Raw genomic sequence first — 17,973 nt, 5'->3', positions numbered from 1 at the left:
TGAGCCTGCGCGTCTGGAGCCTGTGCTCCACAACAAGAGAGGCCGCGATGGTGAGAGGCCCGCGCACCGCGATGAGGAGTGGCCCCCACTTGCCACAACTAGAGAAAGCCCTCGCACAGAAACGAAGACCCAACACAGCCATAAATAAAGAAATAAAATTTAAAAAAAAAAAAAAAAAAAAAAAAGTTATGTTTACACTATACGGTAGTCTATTAAGTGTGCAACAGCATTATGTCAAAAAAACAAGGTACAGACCTTAATTTAAAAATACTTTATTGGGACTTCCCAGGTGGTCCAGTGGTTAAGACTCTGTGCTCCCAATGCAGGGGACGCGGGTTCAAGCCCTGGTCTGAGAACTAAGATCCCACGTGCTGCACCGCGCAGCCAAAAAAATAAAAAAATAAAAGACTTTATTGTTAAAAAGTGCTAACCATTGTCTGACCCTTCAGCGAGTCGTAATCTTTTTGCAATCCTAACATCACAGATCACCATTGCAAATATAATAGTAATGAAAAAGTTTTGAGATATTGTGAGGATTATGAAAATGTGACATAGAGACACAAAGTGAGCAAGTGTTGTAAAAATGGCGCCAGTAGACTTGCTCAATGCAGGGTTGCCGCAATCCTTCAATTTGTAAAAAACACAACGTCTGCAAGATGCAAGAAAGTGAAGCGCAATACAACGAGGTCTGCCTGTATTAAAAATGAGTGAAGGGTCCTGGTCCTCAGGACTGTGTCCTGATGCAATCTGGACGGTGATTCCTCCAACAGAGGGTACCCACTCCACTCGCACTGATTGTAGCCACAGTCTGGCAGACCCAGATCTTGTCGATTTGCCTGAGAAGCAAAAGGCTACATTTGGATGTAAAGTTTCCCAAATTCTAAAAGCACAGGAGGAGGGAAATAAAATGTATACGTAGCCCTGATCTGGCCTGCAGTTCACCCTACTGCAATCCAATTATACACGTTGTTTATTGAAGCTGACATTTTGAGCAATCAAACCAATTGCATGATTCAGAACCTCCCTGCCTGCTGTACGGAAATGTCTAAACCTGTGCCAGCTCAATTTCTCTGAGGCCATTTTAGAGGACTCGGTTTCTTTTCCTTATCACCAGAAGGCTGTTTTAAACACTTGGAAGGTCAGATGAGGCCATATTTAAAAGTTAACTTACTTTTCAATGAAATTTATTGAAGTACAGTTTGCATACTATAAAAGGCACCCACTTGAAGCATATAGTTGGATGAATTTTGACAAATGTATTCGGTCATGTAACCACAATCAAGTTATAGAACAGATCTATCAATGCAATAAGTCCCTTGTGAATCTGTGTAGTCAATTTCCAGCCTCTCCACTGCCCTAGGTAACCCCTAACATGCTTTCTGTCACTATTGTTTAGATTTGCCATTTATCGAATTTCGTATAAATGGAACAGTACACTATGCACTCATTTGTTTCTGGCTTCTTCTACTCAGCAAAATGTTTTTGGGATTCATCCATGTTGAATGGATGAAAGCATCAGTACTTTACTCCTTTCAATTTTCGAGTTTTATTCCATTTACGAGTATTTGGAAGTGTGTTCATAAATTCACCTGATGGGGACACTGGGTTATTGTGAATAAAGCAGCTGTGAATAAATATGTAAATATAAGTCTATCCATCTTTTTAATAACTAATAGTGTTGAATATTTTTTTCACGTGCTAATTTACCATCTGTATATGTTCTTTTGTGAAACCTCTGTTCAAAAGTTTTGTCCATTTTTTAAATTGGGTCACATTTGTCTTCTCTCCTGGATGCCAGTCCTTTGTCAGCAATATGATTTGCAACTATTTTCTCCCTGTCTGTGAACTTGGTTTCAATATCAAAAACAATATTCTGTATTTTACAGAGTTTCCACATCCATCACCTCATTTTATCCTTAGAAAAAACTTGCCAGGGAGGGAGAAGACACATTGTATCTTAATATTTCAGACGAAGAAAATAAGAGGAGAAAAAATGACTTATTTTATGTTACACAGCTGTTAACCGACAAATATCGGGCCATTAGTTAGATCTGCAGTGTTTTCAACCACCTCAGAATTCATTCACCGAAAGGTAAGCAATATGAAAAGAACATTTTTTTCCTTTCTTTCTTTTTTCTTCTTTTTTGTTCCCTGATGTATCTCCAGGGCTTAGAACTGTGCCTGGAACATAACAGTCGCTGAAATAATTGTTGACTAAATTCCTCTCTCTTTTCATAATAAAACTAAGGTCTGACTGATAGAAAACTGCCTCTAACCGGACCTCTTTCTGTGTTTCACTGACTGTTCCTCTCCATCATGTGACCTAAGTCCCAGCCACAGCGATTGGTCCAGAGAGAGGTGCATGACCAAGGCTGGTCCAATCAGAGTAAGTCTCAGGATTTCTGGAGGAATTAATTAGAGAGACACTTTATCGTGTCTTTCCTACTGGATTGGAAACTGGGATGATTTGATGCTGGAGCAGCTGTACCCAATTTGCCATGAAGAGAGGTGACCTTTCTGAGAATGTAGTCAGTGCAGAGAAGAGCCAGAAGCCAGATGACAGACAGAACTTCAGTAATGACGCCAGCTCCTAAACTACAAATCCAGATTGTGTAACAAAACAACAGTAAATATTTACCATCCTCATGTTCTTTGAGGTCAGAGATTTTGGAGCAACTTAGTTGGGTTGTTTTGGGCCAGGGTCTCTCAGGAGGCTTCAGGCATCCGAAGGCTTGACCGGGCTGGAGGACGTGCTTCTGAGGAGACTCAGGCACAAGGCTGGTAAGTTGGCACTGGCTGTGGCAGGGATGCTTCTGTGTATTCCCACATGGCCTTTCCATGGGCTGCTTGAGTGTCCACAGGTCATGGCAGCTGGCTGGCTTGGCCCACAGTGAATGTTTCAACAAAGAGCAAAGCAGAAGTGGTGATGTCACTGACGATCTAGCTTCAAAAGTCACACATTGTCACTCTGCTATGCTTTATTCATTAGAGGCAAGCCACGAAGTCTGACCCACACATAAAGGGAGGGTTATTAGACTCTGCCTTTCGAAGGGAAGAATGCCAAAGAATTCCTAGACATTTAAAAAATTTATTTTATTGAAGTATATAGTTGATTTACAATGTTGTGTTACTTTCTGCTGTACAGCAAAGTGTTTCAGTTATACATATACGTGCATCCTTTTTATAATCTCTTCCCTTATGGTTTATCACAGGATATTGAATTCCCTGTGCTATACAGTAGGACCTTGTTGTTTATCCATTCTAAATATAAGAGTTTGCATCTGCTAATCCCAAACTCCCATTCCATCCATCCCCCAACCCCCCTCCCCCTTGGCAACCACCAGTCTGTCTTTAGACATATTTTAAAGCCACCACACCAGCCATACTTGAAGCTCTACTTCAAGAGTTTTTTTGTTTCATGAGCCAATAATTCCACCACTACCATCTCCACCAAATCTCCTAGTTTATTCTTTTTTTGCACCTTGAGTAAACTAGCTGGACCTGGGTTTTCTGCCACTTTCACTAGAAAGAGAGAATCCTAGCTGATATAGAAATCAGAAATATGTCTTCTCATTCTAAATGTAGCATTCCTTCTGATACACCACAGCTGTCAAATTATGGTCTGATTTTTGACACTGAAAGGCTAGATTTTTATGTTGCGTATAGAACACTGGGGCTTCTTAAAAAAATCAGTAGTAATGCACACATCTCTCATCTTGCTTACCTCAATGAAATGACATAATTTATCTGTGCACATGAGCTGCATGAACATGCAAGGCTGTGTTTTATTCTCTTTGCATCCCCAGTGCCTAGCAAAGTGTCAGTTGTAAATCAGATGTTTAATACACATTTGCTGAACAGGGCAGATTGAATTGCACTGCTTGAGATGAGTGTCAGTGTTTAAGACGGTTAGAATTCTGCTTCTATGATACATTCTTTTAATAGTTATGATTCGTTGGAAGCTGGAGCCCCTCCATCAGGAATGCAACCCTCCAACTGCAGCCCTGTTCTTATGGGAAAATATGGTCCAGTGTGAGACAAATATGCTCTACGATTAGCGATGTTCCAGAATGCCCGGTGATGGAAAACAAGAACTGCTTATAATAGAATTGCTCTTTAGTCATTCAGAGAGACTCATTTAATCAAAGCCTTCCAACACCAACTGCTGCTTTGTACCATGAGAGGCAGTTTTCAAAGAACATTAACTCTTACATCTCCCCAGAACCCCAATTCAGCATGTTTTTTAAAATTTTAAAAATTTATTTATTTATTTATGGCTGCGTTGGGTCTTAAGTTGCGGCATGCGGGATGCTTTCGTTGCTTTTCGTTGTGGCTCGCGGGCTTCTCTCTAGTTGTGGCACGTGGGCTCCAGAGCGCGTAGGTTCTGTAGTTTGCAAGCACGAAGGCTCTCTCCTTGAGGCGCGTGGGCTTAGCTGCCCTGCGGCGTGTGGGATCTTAGTTCCCCGACCAGGGATCGAACCCACGGGTCCTGCATTGGAAGGCGGATGCTCTACCACTGGACCACCAGGGAAGTCCCTCAGCATGTCTGGAAATCAGGATTTACCTCCTAAGCACTGTGGATACAATACTACCCACTTTATTTTACTCATCTCTTAATCTAGATGCCTATCAATTTTCTCAGTAGGAAAGCACGCAACCACACACACAACTCTCCCCAGAAGTCAAAACTCTGTGTCTCGTTACTATCAGTAAGTTGGTTTTCAGACTTTCACTGCCTTTTAAACTCATTTCAGGAAAGACTTTTTGTACACACACCTCCCCTCACATACTAGTTACGAATAAAATGAATATGAATAAATGAATGAATAAATAAATAAATGAATGAAGAGTCTGAGAAACAATGAAATTTGACATTTGAAACTTTATTGGCCTTATACAGTCTTGGAGGGGCACTGACAACGAGGCAAGAATCACGCCAAGTGCTTTTCAAGCATCGACCTCCTCCATCCTTAGGACCCCTGAAGGCATGTGTCACTATTATGTCCATTTCACACATGTGGAGAGTGAGATTAGGAGGCCATATATCCTGGCCAACGGCACACAGCTGACAGGTGCCAGGGCAGGGACCCTGTGAATCCACATTACCGTTCACTTAACCACTAAGCTTTCATAACTCCGGGGGACCTTACTTGAGTCAAACGATCTTTTAGTGCAGCACTGTGGCCGAGAGCTCAAGCTTGGGACCCGTCTCCTTGGGGTTTGAGACCTCGTTCTGCCAATACTGCAGGAGTGAACTAGGGAAGTGTCCTAGATTCCTTTTGCTGCTGCAACAAATTACCACAAACTTAGTGGCCTAAACCACACACATCTACTCTCTTACAGTTCTGGAAGTCAGAAGTCTGAAATCAAGGGTCAGCTGGGCGGGTTCTTTCTGGAGACCTCAGGGGAGTATCCATTGCCTTGCCTTTTTCAGCTTTTAGAGGCGGCCTGCATTCCTTGGCCCCTTGGCCCTTTTTTGAATCCTTTAAACCTCTGATTCCACTGTAACCTCTCTATTTCTATAATCAAGCCTTCCTCTACTTCCCCCGTATAAGGACCACTGTAATCACATTAGGTCTACCAGGATAACTCACGATAATCTCCCCATCCCAGGATCCCTAATGTAACCACATCTGCAAAGACTTCTACCCGGTGAGGTAACATATTCACAGGTTCCAGGAATTAGAACATAGACAGTTTCTGGGGGGAGGGAAGGAGGCAGGCATTATTCAGCCTACGCCAGGGAGTCACTTAGGTTACCTAAATTTTGCTGGATCTCCGTTTCATGATCCATAAAATGAGGATGGTATTTTTGCCTTTAGTGTTGAGAGAATGAATCAAATGAGCTCAGCGTAGAGTAGTTATAGGTAAAACACTCAGAAGATGTTGGATCATACTCATCTCTTAATAAGTGGAAGATATTAGCAGTCGATTTACTGTTTGGAGGTGTCCCAAAATAGACATTATACTGTAATGAAAAGGGCTAATCTGAGGTTCTGGGAATATCTAAAGATGGAGGAGATGAGGGAGGGGATTAAAGACAGCAAAGCCATTGGGGCTGGAGGGACCACAACTGCCCACCCAGGGTGGGACAGAGCTGAGCTCCATCTTCAGTGGTGTCAAGCCATCTCATTGCCCTATGTTAAAATAGCCCTCGCCAATAAATACTAAATGAAATTTCCCTTCCATGCAAAATTCAATTCACATCTTCTCATAAACCCTGCCTAAGGCTTCTGCTACAATTTCTTAGGCTATAACCCCATCACAAGGTCACTATGAAATTAGTTTGGAGGCAGTTTTCTCTGTGGCAGGCACGGGTGAATAAGGAATAAGGGAAAATTATGCTTTTTTTTATATTTGGGCTTTAAAAATAAAATTCAACTTCTGATACTATCCATTGAATCAGAACTTGTTGATTTCCTTTATTTTATATGATTTTGATATATGTCCTAAGAGTATTATATAATGGATCAATTCCAATGTATCTTATTAAAAGATAAGGTACATTATATCTCATCAGCATTGCAAGTATTTTCATTAATCCAATCCAAAGTGAATTTAGCTATGTGTTCTTAAATGTAAACACACACAAAAATGTACAATGTATGTAATTACTAAGATAATCAGAAGGCAATCATTTTTCAAAGATAATTCTTTTTCCAAGGAGAGTAAACGATTTCATGAATACCTTGACAGCTCCCTTCAAGCCAACCCTGATTTCAGTCCTGAAGAAAATGTGTGTATTTCTCTATGGCAAGTTTAGAATAACAATAAAAGAATTAAACCTTCTGGATATTTTAGGTAATTAATAAAACTAATCTATGCTTATTGTAAAGACTGGCAAATGTCAACAAATGAAGGACAGACTTTAATATCCATGAGAACAGATATTCTGTTTTGTTTAGCATTGAACCCATGTACAATACAGTACCGAGCACATGCTAGGTTCTCAAAAAAAAAAAAAAAGGTGTATGGTCTCAATTGAAGAGAAAAAAAATATCACCCATAATCTCACTGTAATTAAAATTTTGTGATAGAAATTTCATTTTTAGCCTTTGGACTATGTTGTATGTATGTGTATACATATCAGTAAATTAAGAGCATTTTCTTGTACCAATAAATCTTGAAAATAGCATTTTATTGGCCCTGTCACATTCTGCTATGTGAATAAGATCAATTTTTTTAATCATTCCCCTATCCTTAATGATTAGTGTATTCTAAAATTTTTACTATTAATTAAAGTGTGAAGACCATGTTTAATATTTCTGATTAATTATTTAGGATAAGTTCCTAGAATATAGGACCAAAGGGTTAGTCAACATTTTAACAAATCTTGGCACACACAGATATATTGTTTTTCTGTATGGGAACTTCTATGAAGATTTTCTGTTATTTACAATTATACTGATGTGAAGTTGTACTAAAATATACTTTTCTCAAATGCAGCATAGAGGGGTTTAGGCTTTAACACGTTACGGATATTTTGTCCTTGAAATATGTCTCGCCCCACTTTTTTTTTTTTTTTTTTTTGTAGATAGTGGCCACTTTAATTCACGCAATGATTGATACAAACCATTTGAAGGCAATAAAGCAGTTTGACACACAGAATTTTTTGGCATGAAAGTGGAGAGGGGGTGAAGAGAAGAGAAGGATACTAACATTTTGCCTAACCCCATTTTAAGACACCTAAACTTTAAGGAAGGGTTATTAATCTGGTGTCCATGGAGATGGAATTCAGGGATCTTGGATGGGAAAAATGCAGCTTTATATATGTATTTATCTATCTAGCCATGAACTGAAATCCGTCTATCTATCTATCTATCATCTATCTACCTATCAATCTATCTATAACTATCTGCCTTTCCATCCGTCTATCCATCCATCATCCATCTATCATCTGTCTATCCATCCATCCATCAACTCATCTATCAACTTTATCTATCAATCTATCTATCTATCTATCAATCTTCTATCTATCTAGCCTTGAACTGAAATTTAGCATATCCTTCAAAAATAAATGCAGTGGTGACGGTGACTTTTCAGCAATAGAAGTCACAGTGATCTTCCTATCACATTGCCTTTGTAATAGAGATTTCAAAATATATTCCACCCTTTACGTATATTTAAAAGCGCAGTACTTATCACACGTGCTGCTAGTCTTCGTTCTTAGGGTTTTATTAAGGAAGCACATATACCCCATCACAATGGAAAATATTTTGAAAGATGTAAAAGAAAAATCTATGCACACAACCATGAAGCCGTGTATGCTGACACACATCTTCATTCCAACTTATTACTGGTACTTAACAATCATTCTCTCCACACAGCCCCTTCAGGAATCCATATTGTCTCATTTCTTTTCTAGGGCTTCACAGAGGTTTCCTCTGTAAGGATTTGTTATAACAAGCACCTACACACCACACAAAATGCTGTTCTCATCCACGTTCCACTCAGCCTCAGGAGTGTGTAATCAAAACCACATTTAGCAAGTATCTCAGACTTCAAGAGTTTCACGAGGAAAACGGTGAGTGGTTATAGACAAACACAATACCCATGACAAAAAATGATGTCGACTGAATTGAAAGAATACCTTGGTATGTTTAAAAGAGTCCCACGTGACTTCTGCACATTGTGAAATTGATCCTAACACAATTACATCCTTCCTCTATAGGTATTCTGTCCACAACTGAAAAAAACAACACTTTTTTCTTCTGAAATATTTCAGACTTGAGATTATAGGAAAGGGGTCACTGACTTTGCAATGTGAGTCATCCTAGGCATCTTATTTCTATGGTGTAAAAACTGGATCTACCTTTATGACAAAGATGAAAGAGCCAGAGTCCCCTGCACTTACTGACTGGCATCTTTTGTTTAAAGAAACAAAACCTCTTTAAAATAGTGAGATGAAAGCTTTTACTGCTGCCTGTAATTAGAGTGGCTGGTCAGCGGGTCATTTCTCCTCCTGATGACTACAGAACATTTAAACTGAAGTTAAGTTTTCCTCTGAGAGGAAGTTTTCTAAAACTTATAAAAGAGCAAGTTTATATAAAAAGAAAAGGAAAATAAATTTAGAAAGAATTCAGGTAACCTGGTGCCTGATAACTTAGTGGATTCCAGTGAAAAGCTGAAAATCAAGTAATTTAAAATGAGATCTAGAAATTGTATATACAGCCTCCCCTCAGTATCTTGGGGGATTAGTTCCCACCCTCACCTCCACAAATACCAGAATCTACGGATGCTCAAGTCGCTTATACACAATGGTGTCGTATTCGCGTATAATCTATGCACATCTTCCCATATACTTTAAATCATCTCTAGGTTACTCATAATACCTGATGCCATGTAAATGTTACATAAAGAGTTGTAAATACAATGTAAATGCTATGTAAACAGTTGCTGGTGCGAGCAAATTCAAGTTCTGCTTTTTGGAAAATGCTGAAATTTTTTTAAAAATATTTTTGATCTGCAGTTGGTTGAATCTGTGGATGTGGAACCCGTGGATAAGGAGGGCTTCCTGTACATGGACTCATAGGATATGTCATGTCATGTGACCGGCTCCTACCTCTCAGTATACTTCTGAGATTTATCCAGGTTTTTGTTTTGTTTTTTGGGGTTTTTTTTGCCATGCTGCACAGCTTGTGGGATTTTAGTTCCCCGACCAGGGATTGAACCTGGGCCCTCGGCAGTGAGAGTACAGAGTCCTAACCACTGGACCACCAGGGAATTCCTTATCCACGTTTTTTCATGCATCAGGAGATAGTTCCTTTTCATTGCCATGTAGTATTCCATTGCTAAAATGTAGCACCGTTTTTAATCCACTCACCAGCTGATACACATTTGGGTTATTTCCAGCTTGGGCTATTGTGGAAAAAGCAAAATTATGGATTCAGAAAAGAGACAAGTGGTTGTCTGGAATTAGGGAAGAAGTGGGGATTCATGGCAAATGGGTAAAAAGGGACTTTTTCTGCTGATGGAAGTGTTCTTAAACTAGATGGTATAATGGCTGGCCAAAAAAATAAATTTTCTAAAACTCATTTAACTGCACACTTAAAATGGGTTAATTTTAAGGTATATGATTTATAACAAAATCTGTTTTTTTTTTTTAAAAAAGAGCTCTAGGTAGGAATATAAAGTCCCATGCCCTTATTGCTAATTTTTCTAACTATGTCTCAGTTCAAGTACCATTCCTAAGAAGTGAAAGTCCACCAGGCTAACTGCTGACAAAATCAATCACCAGGGTTAAAAGACTAAAAAGTTACCAGAGAAACTCCTTGAACTGGCACACAGCACGGAAGAATGAGGGCTGTCAGAGAAAGGTGCATTTAGAAATGATAGCAAATCCAAAACATGGACACTTAAAATAAGACATCCCATCCAAGAGAACAATAATCAGACTAAAATTTTTGGAACATAAGAAACAAGGTGATGCTTTTCACAGTTGGACAGTAAATAAAGCTTCTTTGGATGGATCCCATAATTTTTCTTCTGTTTCTTTTTTTAATGTTCCATGAAATACTATTATCTTTCTAAACTGCTCCCCAGGCCTTCAAGAAATAGATGATCCAATTTACAGCATTTGCTTCAGCAAGCTAAGCACACCAGGGAAACCTGGGGGTTTCGAGATGCTTGGTAGGGTGCTGACAGCAAAGGACAGTCGTGGAGGGGGAGGGCACACATCAGAGACTGGAGGTCCGCACAGTTACATGATCAAAAAACTGACTCTCCCAAAGAACTTGGCCCTCGCTCTCAAAAGTATCTAAGGTACGCGGAAATCTGTGCACCTTTTTTTTGCAGTGGAGACTTACCAAAACAAATATGACTACAAAAGCTCATGAGCCTTTTAAAATTAAAATAATTTTATATTTTGCATTATGCATATATATTATGCATACATATGTAATTATAAATATAGACATGGATAGGTAAGTTGTAGATATGGATATATATGTAAATACAGAGACAGAGATAAAGATACACAGGTATACAGATACCGATTTATATAGATATAGACGTGTTTTTTCCTGTAGGACTTTTATTGATAATGTTTTCCATGTTTGGAAGGAAGGACCCTAAGGGTTATGTATCCATGGCTGTAAACACACACATACACACACACCTGTGCACACACACACATTCACTGAAGTTTCAAGTTCAGAAATTTGCATGAAGACAAATATTAGCCCATGGTTTTCTTGATGGGATGTTCACACGTCACATCAGATATTTCTGCCACTGCAGACATTTTTGGTCATTCCAATGAATGAAGATGCTTTGTGAGATCACAAGCCCAGGGCAACTCAACATTAGCCATGATCTGTGACCCTGGAGAGTGTTTATGAAGTATTCTGATGAACACCAGCAAGTGGCATCATACAATTATTGTTGCATAAATAGGTTATTATTTATGCTGCATTGGTGTAGCTCTAGCAGAAAAAACAGTCGGTGTTTTTTATTACAGCGCCCTGGAGATCCTATCCAAAGCAAAGGCAATTTCCCCAGTAAAGATGTGCAGCGGTAACTCACTGCTGTGCTGAAAGTGGGTGTTAAATAATTTAATTCTAAATTTGGTAGTCTACTTGGAAATGGGAGATGTTAAATACCAAATATATGGATGTAATAAAAGTAAAGCAACACAAGGGTAAATTAAGGCAAACCTCACACTTCCCCGTGAGACTGCCTAATGGGATTGTATGCGTGTCAGGAAGTGGAAAATGAGTCAGCCCGAGGTATAATTTCATAGGGCACTAGACTCATAACTCTCCTTCACTGTAATGCCACGTGCTTGAATGATCACCGCCTCCTCTCCGAGTCTGTATGTTTCTGATGGGAGTGATACAATGGGACACCGCTCGAATGCTGTGTCAGGAAGATCTTAAAGCGCTCTCTTCCAGGGTGCCTGCCCGCCACCCTTGCACACCTTCCTCTGGGCTGTCTTTCAAATGCTGGTCTCTTAAGTAGCAGCCATGTCTCATCCCGTTTATATCTGTATTACTTCAGCATTTTTCTGCGGGTCTCTTTTTAGAATTACTAGAGTGGTATCATACTGTACATGTTATTATTCAAGTTTCCCACTCCCCTTAACATCACATTTTCAGGTCAAACTGAGACAGGCTGGGACCTGGGACCTGGGACCCTCTGCTGCAGTGCTTGCACCTGGACAAACCACTCCTTCAGCAACAAAATACAAAGAAATTATAAGGGACTAAAAAGAACCGCTCGCATGAGCAGTTGGGGCAAATTATGGACAAAAAGATACAAAAAGACCAAAAACCCAACTGCCACTTCTGAAGGGCCAGGAGCAAAAACAGGGTGTTGGGAGAAAAACAAAGGCACTGTGCATGCCCCCTGCACACAACACCACCAAAGCGGGGGGCAGACCACCTAAGCCACGCCTCTGCCCCGACCCCCGGACCCACGCCTACCCTCACCCCAGATAAGGAACCAGCTCGCCCCACCTCAAGGAGCGAACAAGGGAACCTGTCCCTTGTCCTTGCTCCCCACTGCTGCAGCGGGGGCCCCAATAAAGCCTTTCCTGTATCTCTTATCAATTTCTATTCATTCAGGAAGGCTAAGCGCCCTAGTTGGTAACAAAATTAATGTTGATAAACATTAATAACTACATGTAGGCAATTCTTCATAATTGCTGCATAAGTTTCAATTATATGAATGTATCATTTTTAAATCAATTCACCTTTTGATGGATATTCAGGTTGCTTTCAACAGTTAGCTGTTTTTTAAAAATGCAACAATCAACACTCTTGTGCACATCCCTCCATATCCATGGCTAAGCTTTCATCTGGAGGAGCGGTACCTAGACCTGTCATTTTAGGGTCACGTGGATGCATGTTTTTTGGGGTTTTTTTTACATTATTATTTATTTATTTATTTTTGGCTGTGTTGGGTCTTCGTTTCTGCGTGAGGGCTTTCTCCAGTTGCGGCGAGCAGGGGCCACTCTTCATCGCGGTGCGCGGGCCTCTCACCGTCGCGGCCTCGCTTGTTGTGGAGCACAGGCTCCAGACGTGCAGGCTCAGTAGCTGTGGCTCACGGGCTTAGTTGCTCCGCGGCATGTGGGATCCTCCCAGACCAGGGCTCGAACCCGTGTCCCCTGCATTGGCAGGCAGATTCTCAACCACTGCGCCACCAGGGAAGCCCCGATGCACGTTTTAAAAGTCAGTAGCCAGTAGGTCCTTGTTGGTTATCTATTTAATATATAGTAGTGTGTATATTTTAATCCCAAACTCTTAATTTAACCCCCCCCCCTTTGGTAACTTTCTGCCAATACGATTAGGAGAAATGATATCTTGTTGTATTGGTAGCAATACCTTTGTCTGTTGTATCCCTAATGCAGACGTTATTAAAACAAACTTGAATGGAAATGCTTCTGACAACTTCTAAATGTAAAGACAATCTTAAAAAATGACACAAATGAACTTACTTACAAAACAGAAACAGACTCACAGACTTAGAAAACAAAGGGGAAAGGTGGGGGAGGGATGAATTAGGAGTTTGGGACTAACGTACACACACTACTATATATAAAATACATAATCAACAAGGACCTACTGTAGAGCACAGGGAACTCTACTCAATATTCTGTAATGACCTATATGGGAAAACAATCTGAAAAAGAATAGATACATGTATATGTATAACTGAATCACTATGCTGTACACCTGAAACTAACACATTGTAAATCAACTATACTCCAATATAAAATACAAAAAAAAAAAAAATAAAGACAATGGGGAACCTTTGTTCACACTTGATACAGACTCCATGTACAACTAATGTAATTCATCTGGTACTCTGAGAAACTGTCAGTTAGGCTGTGGAAATGAAGTATAATCTTTCACATCTAGGAGGACCTGGGTATGTCTGCTGCATATACTACGTAGTCATTTTAACAATTTAAGGACAATTAATAGACGGGTTTTCTTGAACTGATGTTCTTGATTGATTATTTCAAAGTGTGTCTGTTCACATGTGGGATTATATAAGAGTCTCACAATAGTCCAGCGAAGGCTGACATCGTTAGGGCCGATGGTACAGAACAGGATGTTTTACCTCTTGTTCCCTCTCTGGTGAAATGTGAGACAGCTAGCATAAAAATGAGAAATGAATATTAGATTTCCTGAATCTTACACCCATTCTCTTCCTACTCTTTGTGAAGGAATTATCTTTCAGATGGTAATATGTATGACTATTATAATCCGTAAGAGCCAATGATAAGGATACTGAAAGCATTTAAGGCATCAAAAAAATCCCACTCACCACAGAAAAGACATAATAACATTTTGATAACTTTATACCATTGTCTCAGGTTTTGTTGTTATTAAACTCAGGTTCTGGATGTCAGTAGAGCTGAACTATCTCGCCGAAGACAGATTGCTAGAAAATACCTCTAATCAAATTATCATATTAATAAAAAACCTCAAGATCTTTTTTTTTCCATCACTTGATCTGTAATCCTGAAACAGTCAAGCAGCAGTAAATTGCAATCATTAAAACTGCTTTCTAAAGCAAAACCGAACATTTTTAAACAATCTATAATATCTCCATTACGAGTAATTTTTGCCCGGAACCACCACCAAAAAAAGGCCAGATCTTTCTGGCTTCAAATTTGGACAAGTCAGCAGATGAATTAAGCATCCCAAAATTGTCAGTATGCCACTCAGCAATGACAAGGACAGATGTCCAGACTCTATTAAACAATTTTCCCAGCCACGTTGCATTTTAACTTTATTTTTTGTTTGTTTTCCGTATCTTATCTTTTCCTAATTAAAAAAAAAAATCTATGTTCACTATGGGACTTTTCAAAAATACATACTGAGTCAATGAAGGGGACATACTGAGTCAATGAATCACAAGTAATATCGCCATCATAGACAACAGCCTGATTGAATATCTTCTAAATTTTCCCTGTCCTATATTTATTGATAAACAAAATTGGTATTATCTCGTAGGCCCTTTTGTAATCTACTGATTTTCATAACAGATTTATCAAGATATAATTCATATGCTATAAAAGTCACCATTTTAATATTTACCATCCAGTGGTTTTTAGTTGAACAACCATCAGCACTATTTAATTTTAGAATATTTTTATTACTCCTGAAAGAAACCTCATATCCACGACCAGAATCTCTCCATTTTCCCCTCCCCAGGCAACCACTAAGCTACTGTGTCTAAAAATTTGCCTCTCTGGACATCATGTATAAATGGAATCATACAATGTATGGTCTTTTTTGTCTGGTTTATTTTACATAGTACCATGTTTTCAAGGTTCATCTATGTTGTAGCATCTATCAGCACTTCTCCCTTTTTTAATGCCAAATAATATTCCATTGCATGGATAGATCACGTGTTTGCCCACTCATCTATTATATTATATATATATATATATATATGACAAATGCTGCTGTGAACTTGTGTGTTCACATGTGTGGACATTTGCTTTCAGTTCTCTTAGGTGTAGAACTAGTAGTGCCGAATCTTATGGTAACCAGGTAATCTCCAGCTGTTCCTGTGGTCATTCTACGTACTCTTGCTTGATTGGTTTTCAGGTGTTTCTCTTTCTTATTTTCATTTCTTTCTCATTCTCTCTTCTGAAGGTTCTCTTTCTCCTAAACTTTTCTCTCAAGTTCACTGATTTCATTTTCTACAGTAGCAAATCCAATAGACATTGAGTTTCTCACCCCATCTTTATCTCACATGGCTTCTTCTCCTTGCTGGCTTCCTCTGTCTTTGATGATACCATGCTTATTTTGAATCTGAGACCACTGATCAATGCTTAAAATCATCTCTATTTCATGCACAAAGTTCTGTCTTTGTCTCTGATTTTTAAGAGTTTTCCCCAAAATTCTTATGGTGATATTTTCATATGCCTATGGGTTTTCTGCCTGTTTGGGTATCTGCTCCAAAGGTGTGCTCCTCACCCAGTAGCGGCCTTTTACTGTTACTGGTCCAGAGAGGAAATCTTGCTGGATTTGACATGTCCATGCTCACCTGTAGCAGCACCTACTGGCGATATTAGGAGATAGGCCTGATTTTTTTTTTTATGCCTGGGTCTCCTCCACTCACATTCCTGGTCCTTTTCTTTTTAGTGCACAATTAAGATTGGCGATCTTGGGCTTCCCTGGTGGTGCAGTGGTTGAGAGTCGGCCTGCCAATGCAGGGGACACAGGTTCGAGCCCTGGTCTGGGAAGATCCCACATGCCGAGGAGCAACTGGGCCCGTGAGCCACAACTACTGAGCCTGCGCATCTGGAGCCTGTGCTCCGCAACAAGAGAGGCCGCGATAGTGAAGAGGCCCGCGCACCGCGATGAAGAGTGGCCCCCGCTTGCTGCAACTAGAGAAAGCCCTCGCACAGAAACGAAGACCCAACACAGCCAAAAAAATAAAATATAAAAATAAATAAATAATAAAAAGATTACTATTAAAAAAAAAAGGACTGGCGATCTTTTCATCCTCCTTCAACCCAGTCCTGCAGGTTTCACAAACACTTCTCTATGTTTCTAACATACACATGATAACTTTTCTTATTTATTTATTTATTTAATTGGAGTATAGTGACTTATAATGGTGTGTTAGTTTCTGGTGTACAGCAAAGTGATTCAGATATATATGAATATGCTTTATTACAGGATATTTAATATGTTAAATGTACTTAACAAGCACGGGCAACATCCTGATTGAATATCTTCTAAATTTTCCCTGTCCCATATTTATTGATAAACAAAATTGTTATTATCTCTTTTCCATTATGGTTTATTACAGGATTTAATATATTAATAGTTCCCTGTGCTATACAGTAGGACCTTGCTGTTTATCTATTTTAAATATAATAGTTGTTTTATATATATTAGTTTGTAATCATAACTTTTCCAGTGCATTGCTAATGTGGATCTTCACACCCTTATTATATTTCACTGGAAATTTCCATGGGAACCTGGTAGAATGAAGGAGATAGTTATGCTATGATAGTTATGATGATAGTTATACCATGCTCTTTCCATCATCCTATTGAAAATCCCACAACATTTATTCTTTATAGATTTCTGAGATCAAGGTTTCTGGTTCCCCAACCCATCCACTTTGCTTTTCTCTTTGGAGCAGAAAACTAATTCTGAGTTAAGTATACTGCTGCCTGTAATACATGATGTTTCTCACTTCCCTCTGAAGTCTGGTGTGGCCATGTGATTAAGTCCTGACCAATGAGAGGCAGGAGAGTATTGGGGGTTGGCATGAGTTTCTAGAAAAGTTCCTTAAAGGAATTGATCCAGTGGCAAAGGCTCTTTTCTGTCAGTTTTCTTTAGCCTGCAATGCAGATGTGATGACTGGCACTCCAGCAGCCATATTAATCTATGAGGATAAAAGCCATACATTAATATGGTGTTAAGGAAAGATAGGTGCCTGGGACCCTGATAGTACTGAGGAGTTGCCATGCCAGCCATGGCTTGCCTACATCAGGGCTTCTTCGATGTGACAGAGAAATAAACTTTTACTTTAAGTCACTTTATTTTGTTAAGTCACTCTTATTAAATAATCAAACCTAACAAATGTATTATGAGATGGATTTATCATGCCAGGATACATTTTTCTGAACATACATTCATGATTGTAATCTCATCTCTGTATACTTTAAATATCTCTTTTTATTTATGGCATCTCATGTTACTACTTAAGCTATATTTGTTTTAAAATGAAACATGTTGTAATGGGGAAAAACAAATCTGAATCTATATTGTATCTCTTTCTTTTACTTTAACCTCTGTATTCTATTGCTTTTGCTACAAGTTAAGAATTTGCCTAGAGCCTGAAATATACAAGACCGCCTATTCTCAAGGCTCTGAGCTTTAAAGGTGTAACACTTTTCCATTCCTATAGAGATAAAAAGTTGCAGAAGAGAGTGTAAGGTTTACAGCAGCTGCAAGAACAAAGGATTCCAGCACCAAGAAGTGTGCAGCAACCAAC

The 17,973-nt window shown here is 39.3% G+C and overlaps 1 protein-coding gene and 1 non-coding gene across 2 annotated transcripts in view; both read right to left on the bottom strand.

Moving 5' to 3' along the window:
- TMEM132D (transmembrane protein 132D) overlaps positions 1 to 17,973 on the bottom strand; it is a 678,719-nt gene that overhangs the window by 342,705 nt on the left and 318,041 nt on the right. The gene's annotated exons all lie outside the window — the stretch shown is intronic.
- Positions 9,651 to 9,723, bottom strand: TRNAE-CUC (transfer RNA glutamic acid (anticodon CUC)). The gene has a single exon. It is a non-coding gene; the product is annotated as a tRNA-Glu (tRNA).

Source organism: Balaenoptera ricei, chromosome 14 (assembly GCF_028023285.1).
Source record: "Balaenoptera ricei isolate mBalRic1 chromosome 14, mBalRic1.hap2, whole genome shotgun sequence".
NCBI classification, from domain to species: Eukaryota; Metazoa; Chordata; class Mammalia; order Artiodactyla; family Balaenopteridae; genus Balaenoptera; species Balaenoptera ricei.
This window is presented reverse-complemented; position numbering and strand designations above follow the sequence as displayed.